General features: G+C 48.5%; 1 non-coding gene across 1 annotated transcript; it reads right to left on the minus strand.

The window, feature by feature from the left end:
• Positions 1-15,666: 15,666 nt before the first annotated feature.
• On the minus strand, positions 15,667-15,739 carry trnar-ccg (transfer RNA arginine (anticodon CCG)). Its single transcript has one exon. It is a non-coding gene; the product is annotated as a tRNA-Arg (tRNA).

Consider the following 15,739-nt stretch of genomic DNA (forward strand, 5'->3'; position numbering starts at 1 on the left):
TACAAAGTTAAAAATCACACAACACCAAGTTATAGTCAAACAGGTTTCACCTTGGTTATGGAGAGAGATAGGTGTGTGCAACAGGGCAGGTTTTACAATTGGGGGAAGGGCAAATACGATGCTGCAAGACAGGATCTGAGGAGCATAAGTTGGGAGCATAGGCTGTCAGGGAAGGATGTCGTTGAAACTTGGAACTTTTTCAAGGAACAGATACAACATGTCCTTGATATGTATGTACCTGTCAGGCAGGAAAGAGATGGTCGTGTGAGGGAACCTTGGTTGTCGAGGGAGGTTGAATGTCTTGTAAAGAGGAAGAAGGAGGCTTACATAAGGTTGAGTTAACAAGGTTCAGACCGAGCGTTAGAGGGATACAGGATAGCCAGGAGGGAGCTGAAGAAAAGGGTTAGGAGAGCTAAGAGAGGTCATGAAAAATCTTTGGCGGGTAGGATCAAGGATAACCCCAAGGCCTTTTATGCATATGTGAGAAACATGAGAATAACGAGAATGAGGGTAGCTCCGATCAAGGACAGTAATGGGAGACTGTCTATTGAGTCGGAAGAGATAGGAGAGGGTGTATGAGTACTTTTCTTCGGTATTTACAAATGAGAGGGACCGTATTGTTGAAGAGGAGAGTATGAAACGGACTGGTAAGCTAGGAGGAGATACTTGTTAGGAAGGAAGATGTGTTAGGCATTTTGAAAAACTTGAGGATAGACAAGTCCCCCGGGCCTGACGGGATATATCCTAGGATTATGTGGGAAGCAAGAGAGGAAATTGCAGAGCCGTTGGCAATGATCTTTTTGTCTTCACTGTCAATGGGGGTGGTGCCAGGGGACTGGTGAGTGGCGAATGTTGTTTCCCTGTTCAAAAAAGGGAATAGGGATAATCCCGGGAATTACAGGCCAGTTAGTCTTACTTCGGTGGTAGGCAAAGTAATGGTAAGGGTACTGAGGGATAGGAATTAGGAGTATCTGGAAAGACACAGTTTGATTAGGGACAGCCAGCACGGATTTGTGAGGGGTAGGTCTTGCCTTACAAGCCTTATTGAATTCTTTGAGGAGGTGACCAAGCATGTGGATGAGGGTAGAGCAGTGGATGTAGTGTATATGGATTTTAGTAAGGCATTTGATAAGGATCCCCATGGTAGGCTTATGTGGAAAGTCAGGAGGCATGGGAGACTGGGAAGTTTGGCTAGATAGAGAACTGGCTAACCGGTCGAAGTCAGAGAGTGGTGGTAAATGGTAAACATTCAGCCTGGAGCCCAGTTACAAGTGGAGTTCCACAGGGATCAGTTCTGGGTCGTCTGTTGTTTGTAAGTTTTATTAATAACTTGGAAGAGGGAGTCAAAGGGTGGGTCAGTAAATTTGCAAACGATACGAAGATTGGTGGAGTTGTGGATAGTGAGGAGGGCTGCTGTCAGCTGCAAAGGGACTTAGATATGATGCAGAGCTGGGCTGAGGAGTGGCAGATGGAGTTCAACCCTGTCAAGTGTGAGGTTGTCCATTTTGGAAGGACAAATAAGAATGCAGAATACAGGATTAACGGTAGGGTTCTTAGTAAGGTGGAGGAGCAGAGGGATCTTGGGGTCTATTTTCATAGATCTATGAAAGTTGCCACTCAGGTGGATAGAGCTTGTAAGAAGGCCTATGGTGTATTAGCGTTCATTAGCAGAGGGATTGAATTCAAGAGTCGTGAGGTGATGTTGCAGCTGTACAGGACCTTGGTAAGGCCACATTTGGAGTACTGTGTGCAGTTCTGGTCGCCTCATTTTAGGAAAGATGTGGAAGCTTTGGAGAGGGTGCAGAGGAGATTTACCAGGCTGTTGCCTGGAATGGAGAATAGGTCATATGAGGATAGGTTGAGAGTGCTGGGCCTTTTCTCATTGGAACAGCGAAGGATGAGGGGTGACTTGATAGAGGTTTATAAGATGATATGGGGAATAGATAGAGTAGACAGTCAGAGACTTTTTCCCTGGGTACAACAGAGTGTTACAAGGGGACATAAATTTAAGGTGAAGGGTGGAAGGTATAGGGGAGATGTCAGGGGTAGATTCTTTACCCAGAGAGTGGTGGGGGCATGGAATGGACTGCCTGTGGGAGTGGCAGAGTCAGAATCTTTGGGTGACCTTTAAGCGGCAATTGGATTGGTACATGGATAGGTGCTTAAGCTAGGACAAATGTTTGGTGCAACATCATGGGCCGAAGGGCCTGTTCTGTGCTGCATTGTTCTATGTTCTATGTTCTAAGTTTATTTGGAAGCACTAGCTTTTGGAGCTCTGCTCCTTCCTCAGGTGGTTGTGGAGTATAGCGTCATAGGACACAGAATTTATAGCAGAAGTTTAGTGTGATGTAACTGAAATTATATATTGAAAAAGACCTGGATTGTTTGTTAAATCTCTCATCCTTTAGAATGACCATGTTGGTTTCAGTCCTTTCATATGTAAATTCCAGAACTTTCTTAAAGTTACATTCTCAAGTGAACTTTAACAGCCCATGTCGGCCCAAATAATACACTGAAGGTGTGAGTCCCTTGTGTGAGGCTGTCTGTGCCCCAATGTTCTGACTGGTTCTAATCTAAAAAAGGGATTTACAGAATCTTACATGGATTCATGCAGTTTTTGAGCAAAATAGAATGTAATTGTACACGTACAAATTTACCCCGCAAACTTATATATGTGTGTGTTCATGAGGGGGAGGGTGGGGAATGAGTATCTGTGAGAAACTATGTGTGTTAGTGTAAAGGGCTACAAGTCTGTGAGAGGGTGTGTGTGTGTACCAATGTCTGTGTGTGTCTGTCCATCTGAGTGTGTGTCTGTCTGTGTGTGTGTGTGTGTGTGCCTGTGTGTGTGTAAGTGTGTGTGTCTGTCTGTGTTTCTGTGTGTAAGTGTGTTTCTGTGTGTCTGTGTTTCTGTGTGTCTGTGTGTGTATATGTCTGTGCGTGTGTGTGCGTGCGTGTGTGTGTGTCTGTGTGTTTGGCTGTCTGTTTTAATTAGTCAGTGTTGTTGAGGTTCAGATCAACAATGACCTCAGCAAAAGGTGGAACAGGATCGAGGGGCTGAAGGGCCTTCTCTTTGCTGTGTGTCACTAAGTGAGCATAACATAGAACATAGAACGTTACAGTGCAGTACAGGCCATTTGGCCCTCGATGTTGCGCCGACCTGTGGAACCAATCTGAAGCCTATCCATCCTACACTATTCCATTCTCGTCCAGATGTTTATCCAATGACCATTTAAAGGCCTTAAAGTTGGCGAGTCCACTACTGTTGCAGGCAGGGCACTCCACGCCCCTGACAGGAAGGGATAGCAGGTCAGTGAAGCTGATAGTTGGATAACGCCTTCCTCCCTGTGGAGGGAAGTCTCACTGATTCACAACAACTTATTTTGGCAGCTTATTTGCAAAGACTTCAGTGCTAGGGACAGCTCCGATGGTAAGTGCCCAGCTATGTCAACCATTGAGCAGGGACAGTTCCTGGACATGCCCATGCCAATCTCAGAAAGGGTGGTACTGGGTGCTGGAGACTAAAAGGAGGTTCGGCCTTGCTGTGACAGGAAGTGAACATCTATGGATGTTTCCAGAAAACAGGATAGGGCTCAGCTGTGAATCCCCTCCTGTGAGGAGCTCCTAATGCTCATGTGTGAACCACGGATAACGTGGTGGTAGTGTCCCTACCCCAGATGAGGAGAGCAGGTTCAAGGCCCACCTGCTCTGAAGGTGTGTATAGCATTTCAGAACAGGTTGATTAGAAAAATAGGCTAATTTTTTTTTAACCTGTTAGGAAGGGCCCTTCTTGTGGCACAGTGGTAGTGTACATATCCCTGGACTGAGAGGCCCAGGTACAATCCATCTTGCTCCCGACGTGTGTAATAACTACTTGGAACAGGCCGTACAGAAAGATAGGTTAAATTAAAACTCAAAATGTAACACTGCGACAGGTTATGGGGAAGCGGGAATAACATGGGCGAGGGGGTGGCATGTGAGGGAGAGAGAGTTGTGGGACTGGAAAACTGTGGATACATCAAACAAATGAAAGCTTTAGTTCTGTGCTAACCACCTTTGGAACGTCATGATTTGGAGATGCCGGTGTTGGACTGGGGTGTACTAAGCTAAAAATCACACAACACCAGGTTATAGTCCGACAGGTTTAATTGGAGGCACTAGCTTTCGGCGCGCTGCTCCTTCATAATCACCTGATGAAGGAGCAATGTTCCAAAAGCTAGTGCTTCCAATGAAACCTGTCGGACTATAACTTGGTGCTGTGTGATTTTTACCTTTGGAACAGTAATCATGTTCACTCCCACACGTTTACTTTTTTGTCAACAAGTCTGTGAGTTTCTCATCTACAAGTAGGCGGCACGGTGGCATTGTGGGCGGCACGGTGGCCCAGTGGTTAGCACTGCTGCCTCACAGCGCCTGTAGACCTGGGTTCAATTCCCGACTCAGGCGACTGACTGTGTGGAGTTTGCACGTTCTCCCCGTGTCTGCGTGGGTTTCCTCCGGGTACTCCGGTTTCCTCCCACAGTCACAAAGATGTGCAGGCCAGGTGAATTGGCCATGCTAAATTGCCCCTAGTGTTAGGTAAGGGGTAAATGTAGGGGTATGGGTGGGTTGCGCTTCGGCGGGTCGGTGTGGACTTGTTGGGCCGAAGGGCCTGTTTCCACACTGTAAGTCTAATCTAAAGTACCTCCCCTTAGACATTATTTAATACAATCAGCTCTCACGGTAAGTTCAGGTGGATTATTCCCGGTGAGAAAGAGGATCTTCTCTTCAGATGCCCTCCAGATCTTTTACCGAAATATAAAAAAATAGATCTACCCATCAACTCACCAGAGGGAATCATTTTTCTCCCGAGCTATCTTCAAACAATAAATTGAGGGGTTTTTTTTTGTTCATTCACAGCGTGTGGGCGGGTCAGCATTTGCTGCCCATCTCTTGAGGAATCAATTTCTACCGAACGTGACGGATTCTGTGGGTTTTGTGACCTGAGTCGAGTTCCCAACTCCGCTCACACGTGGAGCAAAGCTCTCGACTGGACCGTCCTCTCGGTTGCTGAGGGGAAGAGAGTGTTACATAGAACATAGAACATAGAAAGATACAGCGCAGTACAGGCCCTTCGGCCCTCGATGTTGCGCCGACCGAATCCTACCTAACCTACACTAGCCCAATAACTTCCAAATGCCTATCCAATGCCCGCTTAAATGACCATAAAGAAGGAGAGTTCACCACTGCTACTGGCAGGGCATTCCATGAACTCACAACCCGCTGTGTAAAGAATCTACCCCTAACATCTGTCCTATACCTACCACCTCTTAATTTAAAGCTGTGTCCCCTAGTAACACCTGACTCCATTAGCAGTAAAAGTCGTTGTGGACAAGTCTTTCACAGCATGTTTTCAGTGCTCCTGGCCTGCAGGCTACTCTCCCTGGGTCCCACAGACTGGACAATGACAGCTTTTGTCATCAAATCCGCCACCGTTCTCACCCAGAAACAAAGGTGTGTTGACTGAGGGGTTAAAGTCAATGCTGGAGGTGAGAGAACTAAAGGCTCTGCCTTGCAGACAGGACAATAGGATCGGGGTTGGATTACCCCCCTCAGAAAGCAAGCCCCTGTATGATAAGCGCGGCGCTCTGAAGTGCCTTGGAGGTGGCGAGAACAGATTTTGTTTTCTTTTGCTTTAATCTGAATGCTGCCCTTTTCTCCCACCACCTCTGACAGGCTCATTAGGGATTCCAGAGGGCTGCCTTCATTTGGCAGCTTGGCCCGGGATGTCGCAGGTTTCATTGCTGTCACTGCTGTGCTCACCTAGACTGGGTTAAAAATCAACTGGGTAAAAACACGGACTGCACATGCTGGAAACCAGAGTCTAGGTTAGAGTGGTGCTGGAAAAGCACAGCAGGTCAGGCAGCATCCGAGGAGCAGGTTAGAGTCCATCAGGTTTATTTGGAATCACCAGCTTTCAGAGTGCTGCTCCTTCATAGGGTGACAATCACCTGATGGAAAAGCTAATACTTCCAAATAAACCTGTTGGACTATAACCTGGTGCTGTGTGATTTTTTTTAACTTTGTCCACCCCAGTCCAACACTCCAAATCACGGGTCCCATTCCTAGGCACCAGCAGGCATCGCGCCCTGTGGCTGAACACTTCAACTTCTCCTTCCCCTCCAAATGGCGGGACAAGCCAAGGAATTGTGACCGGACACCCATCCGCTGAGAGAAACCTGGAAACGCATCCACGGGCAGGGTGGAGGAGGTCGGGGAGGCTGCGTGCGGTATTCCGACCACCTCTGACAAACAAGTTGTTGTCCCTCATCGAGGGCGAGAGTGTGGGGCCTGAAACACACAGCAGGTCAGGCAGCATCCGAGGAGCAGGAAGATCGATGTTTTGGGCATAAGCCCTTCATCAGGAATGGGCATTGTGGCCAAAGGGGGCTGAGAGATAAGTGAGAGGGGGGATAGGGCTGGGGGGAAGGTAGCTGGGGATGCGATAAGTAGATGAAGGTGAGGGAGAAGGTGATAGGTTGGAGAGGAGGGTGGAGCAGGGAGGTGGGAAGGAAGATGGACAGTTAGGACAGTTCACGAGGGCAGTGCCGAGTTGAAGGGTTGGGACTGGAATAAGGTGATGGGGAAAACTGTTGAAATCGACATTGATCTGTGTGGTTGGAGGGTCCCAGGGAGGAAGATAAAGCGTTGGGTGGTAACGGTTTGGGGGTGGACAAGGCCCAGGACACGAATGTCCTTGACGGAGTGGGAGGGGGAATTGAAGTGTTCAGCCACGGGGCGGTGGGGTTGGTGGGTGCGGGCGTCCCAGAGATGTTCTGTGAAACGATCCGCAAGTTGGCGTCCTGTCTCCCCAGTGTAGAGGAGATCACATCGAGTGCAATGGATACATTGGTGGAGGTACAGGTACGTTTCTGTCAGATGTGGAAAGATCCTTTGGGACCTTGGACAGAGGAGAGGGGAGGTGTGGATGTAGGTATTACACTTCCTGCAAAGGCAGGGGAAGGTGCCGGGGATGGGGCCTTATCGATGGTGTAATTTCCTTCCCTACACAGTATTTTGACTGGCCTGTCACTAACTCCTTTGCACACTGACGCACCAGTGTAGAGGCCATGTTCATGGGCAATTAGTTTCCATTTCTAATCTTTCTTCTAGTTCACTGTCATTACTGTCTTTGAGACACTTGTGTTCGACAAGAGGTCTGCCAAAATTCACTTCCACTTCCCACAGTCCTCAGTCACCACCTCCAGCCACCACGTGCATTCCAACTCAAGTTTCATCCTTCGTGTTTTGAATCCACCCAGGATGACAGGTATCTCACTGGGATGTGCAACATTCCCCAAAAACTTGTTCCCACCGCATCCTGAGATCCACACCCCGTGTCATACTTCGCCAGATGTACATCTCTCACGCTGCTTCCATCAACAGCGCCTCATGCTGGCTCAGAGCTGCACTGCAACCCCTCCCCACCCCCCTCCACTTCCATTTCATCCTCCATTGGCCATTCTATCATGACGCTTTCTCATTTCCTTCTGGATGCACAGCTCTGAAGAAGGGTCTCTGGACTCGAAATGTTAACTCTGTTTCTGCTGAGTTTCTCCAGGCATTTCATTGTGTGTTTAATAAGGCCCATTGCCTGGTCTTTCCTACATGTGACTCCAGGCCACAGCAATGTTGCTGATTCCTAACGGCCCTCTGGGCAATTAGGGATAGGCAATTAATGCTGGCCCAGCCAACGATGCCCACATCTGTGAATATAAAACAGCAGTCAAGAGGACATTTTCTCCAGCTTGAATGTGTTCATGTGTTCAAAGGACACGTTTGTAACCAGTATAATTTGTTTTAGCCCTCACTTTAAGGTTTCTCTCCTGAGACGTTTGCAATTCTTCCTGGCAGAGATTAACCTGTAATTCAGTTTCAGGACAGTTCTAATAATGGCGATCTTAGTAATGCCAGGTTGAGAAATTGAAATTCATTATTTAAAAAGAATCTGTGAGCAAAAATGTGAAAAACTTGGAATCATTGCCAACTGTGTCGCGGTTAGTGATGGAGCATGAGAGGGCATGGACACGGGACAGAGATCTGTAAAACATTACATTTTGGAGGGAAGACCCAAGAGCCTGATTACAACCCAAACGCCCAGGAGCAGAGTGAGGTGCTGACTTGGATAGGTTTAGGATCACAGCATACCGGACCCAGCCTCCATAACTCGAGGAGCAGAGTAAATGAAATAAAGTTATAATGGGCCTTTTAAAAACATGGGTCAAGCCTTAATAGAGTGTAGTAAGCAATTTGGATACTTCATTCAGAATGGATGTGAAGGCTGTGGAGAGAGTACACAAGCCCAGGAACGGTTCCGGGTTTGGGAGGATTCAGCAGTTCCAACAGTGGAAAACTTGGATCGCCATCCCTTTAGTATCGCTGGGTCTCCTCCGCACTGGGTGACCGCTTTGCAGAACATCTACATTCTGCCCACAACAAAGACCCTGCTGCCCGCCTGCCACTTCAACACACCAGCCTGTTCCCTGGCTAACATCTCTGTCTCAGGCTGGCTGCAGTGCTCCAGTGAAGCTCAGAGCGAGCAGGAACAACAGCATCTCATTTTCCACTGCAGCCCTCCGGACTCAATACTGAGTTCAATAACTTTCAGGCTTGGGCTCTCCTGTGTCCTTATTTCAACCCGCACACACCAGGCCTTGTTATCACATGGTCTGCCAATACACACAACCCATTGTTTGTCACTAACACTCTCCATTAAGACTTCCACTTCCAGTTCTTGATCCATCCCTTTGTCTGTCCGACTGTTCTTCTCTCTTTGGACTCTATCCCCACCTATCATTTACTCCTTACCCCCATCCCCTGACCCGATCTTCTGCATTTAAACCGACAATTTCCTACCTACCATCAGTTCAGAGGAAGGGTCACTTGACCCAGAATATTATCTCTGCTTTCTCTCCACACAGCTGCTGTCAGACCTGCCGAGCTTCTCCGTCAGTCTCAGTTTTGCCACAGACAGGACCTGGCTGTGTCTCGGGGCTGCTCCCTTAATGCTCGCGGACTTGCTGTAATGTATGGGCAGCTCCTTAACACAGATGCACCAACAGCAGTCGAGATCTGTATGGGGTGTGGAGGGCCAGTTTGGTGGGGGCCACACTGAGACATCAATCACATGCCAACAGCATGTGTGCATGCACATAGCCCGTTCATTCAACTATACCACAGTGATGGAAAGCAAGCATGGGCCAGAGCTCAGTCCAGTCAAGTGAGACTGGCCACTGTCAGTCAGGGATACCTGTATCATCAGTCAGGGGTACAATCTCTCATCAGGGGTCTTTGATCTAGTTAGTTATTTGTTTGGCATGCTCACTGTTAGGGGGGGTCTGTCCCAATACGCTCGGGAATGGACAGGAGTTAATCCTTTATGGCCTTCAGAATCAGTTATGGGAGCCATATCTTATCAGTTAGGGAGCTGTAAGGACAGGGCTCAGGGCTCCTGTCAAATTTGGTCAGAGGTCGGGGCTGGATCCAGTCCTGGGGTCAGACTGGCAATGTTTAAAGAGGGTTTGAATACTTTTCAGGAGGAGACGGACAGATCTTTCATCAGTAACAGGTTGCAAGGCTACGGAGAGTGGGCGGGAAAGTGGCCGAGATGAGATCAGCCATAATAGTATTAAATGGCGGCACTGGGACTGAATGGCCTATTGCCTGCTCGGAGACATAAGATCTTTTGTCCCGAGATGGGGATGGGATGTGGTTTTGCAGTGGTCTGTCAGGGGCAGTGGGTGGGATGTGGTCTGTCAGGGCAGTAGGTGGGATGTGGTCTGTCAGGGCAGTGGGTGGGATGTGGTTTTGCGGTGGTCTCTCAGGGCAGTGGGTGGGATGTGGTTTTGCGGTGGTCTCTCAGGGCAGTGGGTGGGATGTGGTTTTGCGTGGTCTCTCAGGGCAGTGGGTGGGATGTGGTCTCTCAGGGCAGTGGGTGGGATGTGGTTTCGCGGTGGTCTGTCAGGGCAGTGGGTGGGATGTGGTCTGTCAGGGGCAGTGGGTGGGATGTGGTTTCGTGGTGGTCTGTCAGGGCAGTGGGTGGGATGTGGTCTGTCAGGGGCAGTGGGTGGGATGTGGTTTCGCGGTGGTCTCTCAGGGCAGTGGGTGGGATGTGGTTTCGCGGTGGTCTCTCAGGGCAGTGGGTGGGATGTGGTTTCGCGGTGGTCTGTCAGGGGCAATGGGAAGACAACTACCAGGAAAGAAAGGGGTTGGAGGAGTCAGGGCTGGGGAGAACGCAGAGGTTGGGATGAGGATGGTCTGGGGGGACATATCGAGGGGGTTATATGGAGCAGGCTCGGAGGGCATGGTGAGATGGGGGGGAGGGAGGAATGGGTGGTTGTTAGCATTACTTCCACTGAGGAAATAGGACAGGCATTATCAAGGTGTAATGTCAGGTCTCAGGGCCAGGAAGAAGAGTTGGAACTGAAATTCGACACGGCAGGACTCTACATGTGGAGTATACACACCTTTGGTGTAATCCAGGCAGAGTGTGCTGCACTGCTCTGGTGTCAACCTTTTATTTTATAGAATCTCGTTCGGCCCACTGAGTCCACACCAATGCTCTGAACAGCATCCCACCCAGATCCATCTCCTACCCTATCGCTGTAACCCTGCATGGCTAACCTACACATCCCTGCACATTGTGAGCAATTTCCCACTCTAACCTGCACATCCTTGGGTTGTGAGAGGAAACCAGACACGGTGAGAATGTGCAAACTCCACACAGACAGTCGCCCGAGGCTGGAATTGAACCTGGATCCCTGGTGCTTTGAGGAGGCAGTGATAACCACTGAGCCACAGTGCCCCCGTTATATCTTAGATTGTTAGAGAGAACCATGACAGACACGACCAGCCAAACTGCATTGTAACCTATCCGTGGTTCATTAAACACAATTCAATACAAGGAGATTGTGAATAGACAGAGTTATTTTCAGTGTCCATATTACAGGAGGGATGTGATAACAATGGAGAAGGTGCAGAGGAGGTCTACCAGCAGGTTGCCTGGGCTGGAGAGATTCAGTTCTGAAGAGAGACTGGGGTTAGAGCAGAGGAGTAAAAAGTGAAGTCTGCAGATGCTGGAGATCAGAGCTGAAAATGTGTTGCTGGTTAAAGCACAGCAGGTCAGGCAGCATCCAAAGAACAGGAAATTCGACGTTTCGGGCCAGAGCCCTTCATCAGGAATTCCTGATGAAGGGCTCTGGCCCGAAACGTCGAATTTCCTGTTCCTTGGATGCTGCCTAACCTGCTGTGCTTAGAGCAGAGGAGATTGACAAAGGGTATGATTGAGGTGTACAAAATGATGAAGGGTTAGGGTTAGGGTTAGGATTAGGATTAGGTTTAGGGTTAGGGTTAGGGTTAGGTTTAAGGTTAGGGTTAGGCAGGAATTAACTGTTCCCCTTGGTATAGCGATTAATTGAGGGTTTTTTTTTCATTCCTTCAGGGGACATGGGTATCAGTGGCTGGCCCAGCATTTATTGCCATCCCTAGTTGCCCTTGAGAAGGTGGTGCTGAGCTGCCTTCTTGAACCGCTGCATAGATTCATGGTAAGGGGCAGGAGGTTTGGAGGGGAATGTGATGTTAATTATTTTCACCCAGAGGGAGGTGTGAATCTGGCAGAAACCCTCAGAGGTTTGAAGGTGGACTTAGATGTGATGCCAAGCGTTGGAAAGTGGGAATAGAATGGTCCTGTTGTTGTTTTTGATTGGCACAGGCTCGATGGGCCGAGAGATGTTTCTCTGTGCCGTCGGCCTGTGTGACTCTTAAAACCCAATGCAAAGACCACAGTCCTTGCATTTTGACCAAACTGTGACTCCCATCCACGCTCACGGTTGTACCCTGAACTAAACCACACAGTTGGCTCAAGACTGCTATGCCCGAGGCTGAAGAAGAATACCCACTGCCACCATATTTCAGCACATGGTATGGAGATGCCAGTGTTGGACTGGGGTAGACAGAATTCAAACTCACTCAACACCAGGTTATAGTCCAACAGGTTTATTTGAAAGCACTAGCTTTCGGAGTGCTGCTCCTTCGTCAGGTAGTTAGTGGGGCAGGATCATAGGACACTTATAAAAGATCAAAGTATCACAGAACTGGTTTGTCCAAAACATCGCATCAGTGTATGACACGTTAATCTTTTGCTGTAAATTCTGTGTCCAATGGTCCTGCCCCAGGAGTTACCTGATGAAGGACGGGCGCTCTGAAAGCTAGTGCTTCCAAATAAACCTGTTGGACTATAACCTGGTGTTGTGTGAGTTAAAACTTTGTTCACAACATTTCAGGGCAACCAGAGATGGGCATAAAAAAGGGCAAGGTTTACTGAAGAATGGCTCCGTCCCCATTCCTACCCCCCTCCAAACCAGCCCCATCCTGAGGGCAAATCAATTAAAGGGACACAAAGTAATTAACTCTCCCTTTCTCGTCCAGACACCAACGTGGAGACTGGAGAAAAGGAGGTTTAAGCTGACACTATGACGTTGAGGTAACTGTTGAAAAGGTCAGCTCAGCAAGTTTCCAAATCACAAGGGAAGGAAGCGATCAATGAGCCAGTTTGTTCTTATCTCACTTCAAGAACCAGATTCCTTCACTCACCAACAATGTTATCGGAAAGATAAAAAAAAAGGATGACACAAAGTCTGGGGAGGAGGATGGACAGGAGCAGATTGAGTAGTGTTCTGACCAGGAGAGGTCACCATGGGAGTAAGAGGGGAGCAACGTCTTTAACCTTTGCTCATAGCTTAGATTCCTGATACCTGGGATCATCTTCAGCCTGTATCCTCTCAAGGGGCAGGTTACAGGCCAGTAGTGACACTTGGGCACCATTTTGGGAGTAGTTGCCATGGCGCCCTATTGTCCGGACGCCATCTTGGAAGCCATTTGTTTCCAGACCAACGTGGGGGACATTGCAATAGGAAAGGGAGAAGACGGCGTTAAAATCTATCACAATGCAACACAATAGCGAACAGCAGATGCAATTTGCAAGCTGTGGTCCTGGGTATAACCCAAGTGATGTGTAACAGCTGCTTCCAGCTAAAATAAATGTTTTGAAAAACACAGCTAATTAAACTTTACCAACTGCTGATCTCCTGTGGGGTCACTAGACATTTATGAGGATGATTATCAATCACGATGTGATTTTATTTTCTCTCCACTTGGGCTTCCACACATGGAAGTTCGGCAGTGTATTGTGGTGGGCTATTTGCCAGCTGTGGCATCACAGATCTCACGTTGATGCCCATGTGTGTGCTCTTCATGTGTTAGGAGAAGGCCACAGGGTACTCATTAGGTGCCTGAGCTCTGTGTTGCCTTGTTTTCAAGTGGCACAGTGGTTAGCACTGCTGCCTCACAGCGCCAGAGACCCAGGTTCAATTCCTGCCTCAGGCGACTGACTGTGTGGAGTTTGCACATTCTCCCCGTGTCTGTGTGGGTTTCCTCCCACAGTCACAAGATGTGCAGGTTAGGTGAATTGGCCATGCTAAATTGCCCCTAGTGTTAGATAAGGGGTAAATGTAGGGGTATGGGTGGGTTGCGGGTTGGTGTGGACTTGTTGGGCCGAAGGGCCTGTTTCCACACTGTAAGTAACCTAATCTCTGTCATGTGTGACTTCTCTGAGCATAATGTTGCTAAAGCACGGAATGCCATCAGAGTCAAGCCTCCCCCCATTCTCAGGGTCCTCTCACGACCGCAAACCCTCTGGTGATTGATGCATGGAAACAGACCCTTCGGTCCAATTCATCCATGCCGACCAAATTACCTCAATTAATCTAGTCCCATTTGTCAGCGCTTGGCCCATATCACTCTAAACCCATCCCGGTGCCTTTTAAATGCTGTCAATGTACCAGCCTCCACCACTTCCTCTGGCAGTTCGTTCCATACACGTACCACCCTCTGCGTGAAAAAGTTGCCCCTCAGGTCCCTTTCAAATCTTACCCCACTCACCTTAAACCTACGCCATCCAGTTTTGGACTCCCCTATTCACCCTGTGCATGCCTCCTCATGATATTATAAATCTCTATCAGTCACCCATCAGTCTCCAACGCTCCAGGGAATAACAGCCCCCAGCCTCTCCCTGTAGCTCAAACCCTCTAAACTCAGCAACATCCTTTTCTGCATCCTTTCACATTTCACTGCGTTCTTCTGATAGCAGGGAGACCAGAACTGAAGGAATGATGATATTATTCCAAGTCAGAATGATGCATGACCTCGAGGGTTAATGCTCCTCAGGACATCCTGCTGTTTTCCCTCTTGGTGATAGAAATGGTGGATTTGGTAGGTGCTCTTGAAGGACAGTTCTTGTCATACGTCTTTGTACAGCGTATTGTACACACTGTTGATACTTTACAACAGTGATGAAGGGAGGGATTTTTTACAGTTTGTTTATGGGGATGTGGGTGTCACTGGATGGTAAGCATTTATTGCTTATCCCTCATTGCCCCTTGAGAAAGTGGTGGAGTTCCCATATATCTGCGGCCCTTGTTCTTCTAGGTGGAAGTGGACATCGTTTAAAAGGTGCTGTCCAAGGATCTTTGGTGAATTTCTGCAGTGCATCCTTTAGATAGTACACACTGATGCTACTGAGCATCACTGGTGGAGGGAGATGATGCTTGTGGATGTGATGTTAATCCAGCGGGCTGCTTTGTCCTGAATGGTGTTAAGCTTCTTGGGTGTTATTGGAGCAGCAGCATCCAGGGCAAGTGGGGAGTATTCCATCACACGCCTGAGTTGTGCCTTGTAGATGGACTTTGGGGAGTCAGGAGGTGAGTTACTCCCCACAGTATTCCTAGCCTCTGATCTGCTCTTGTAGCCATTGTGTTTATATGGTGAGTCCAGCTGAGTGTCTGGTCAATTAGGTGAAAGTGAGGACTGCAGATGCTGGAGATCAGAGACGAGAGCCTGGTGCTGGAAAAGCACAGCAGGTCAGGCAGCATCCGAGGAGCAGGAAAAATCAGGAAGATGACGGGCTTCTGTCTGAAACGTTGACTTGTCTGGTCAATTCTGTCATCGTCCATGGAGCGCTAATTGTTCGGGTTAGATTTGTCTTGCCTTTCATGTCCAGGACATACTTGGGCAACAGTGATGGTGGTGTCTGGGTCATTGTCTGGACAGTATGATTCCGTGAGTGACTGTGTCAGGCTGTGGCTTGGTTAGTCAGTGAGACAGCTCTCCCAATGTTGGCACTAATCCCTCCAGATGTTAGTGAGGAGGACTTTGCAGGGTCGACGGGGGCTGTTTCTGACATTGTCTTTTCAGGTGCCGAGGTGATCCCTCAGGTTTCATTTCTTTGTGAAGACTTGGTGGTGATTGAACCAGCTGAGTAACTTGCTGGGCCAATACAGACAGCAGCTGTAGGTCACCCAGGCAGCTGTGGGTCTGGAGTCACGTGTAGGCCAGACCAGCTGGGGTTGGTAGATTTCCTTCCCTTAATAGCATTTAGTGAATCAGGCTGATCTTTCAACATTCAACAACGATTTCACAGTCATCAGTCAATTCTCAATTCCAGATTTTTTAAAAATCTGGACGCAAACTCCACCATCTGCCCTGAACCATTCGCTTGTCAGATTTTGCCACAAATTCCACCTAAAGAGGGACAGCACAATCAGTAGATGCACAACGGCCAACAGTAACCTACAGCACCCCAGGTGGGACTCGAACCCACAATCCCTGGCTCCGGAGGCCAATGCCTTATCCATTAGGCCACTGGGGC

The sequence above is a fragment of the Hemiscyllium ocellatum genome, chromosome 3 (genome assembly GCF_020745735.1).
Source record: "Hemiscyllium ocellatum isolate sHemOce1 chromosome 3, sHemOce1.pat.X.cur, whole genome shotgun sequence".
Classification (NCBI taxonomy): Eukaryota; Metazoa; Chordata; class Chondrichthyes; order Orectolobiformes; family Hemiscylliidae; genus Hemiscyllium; species Hemiscyllium ocellatum.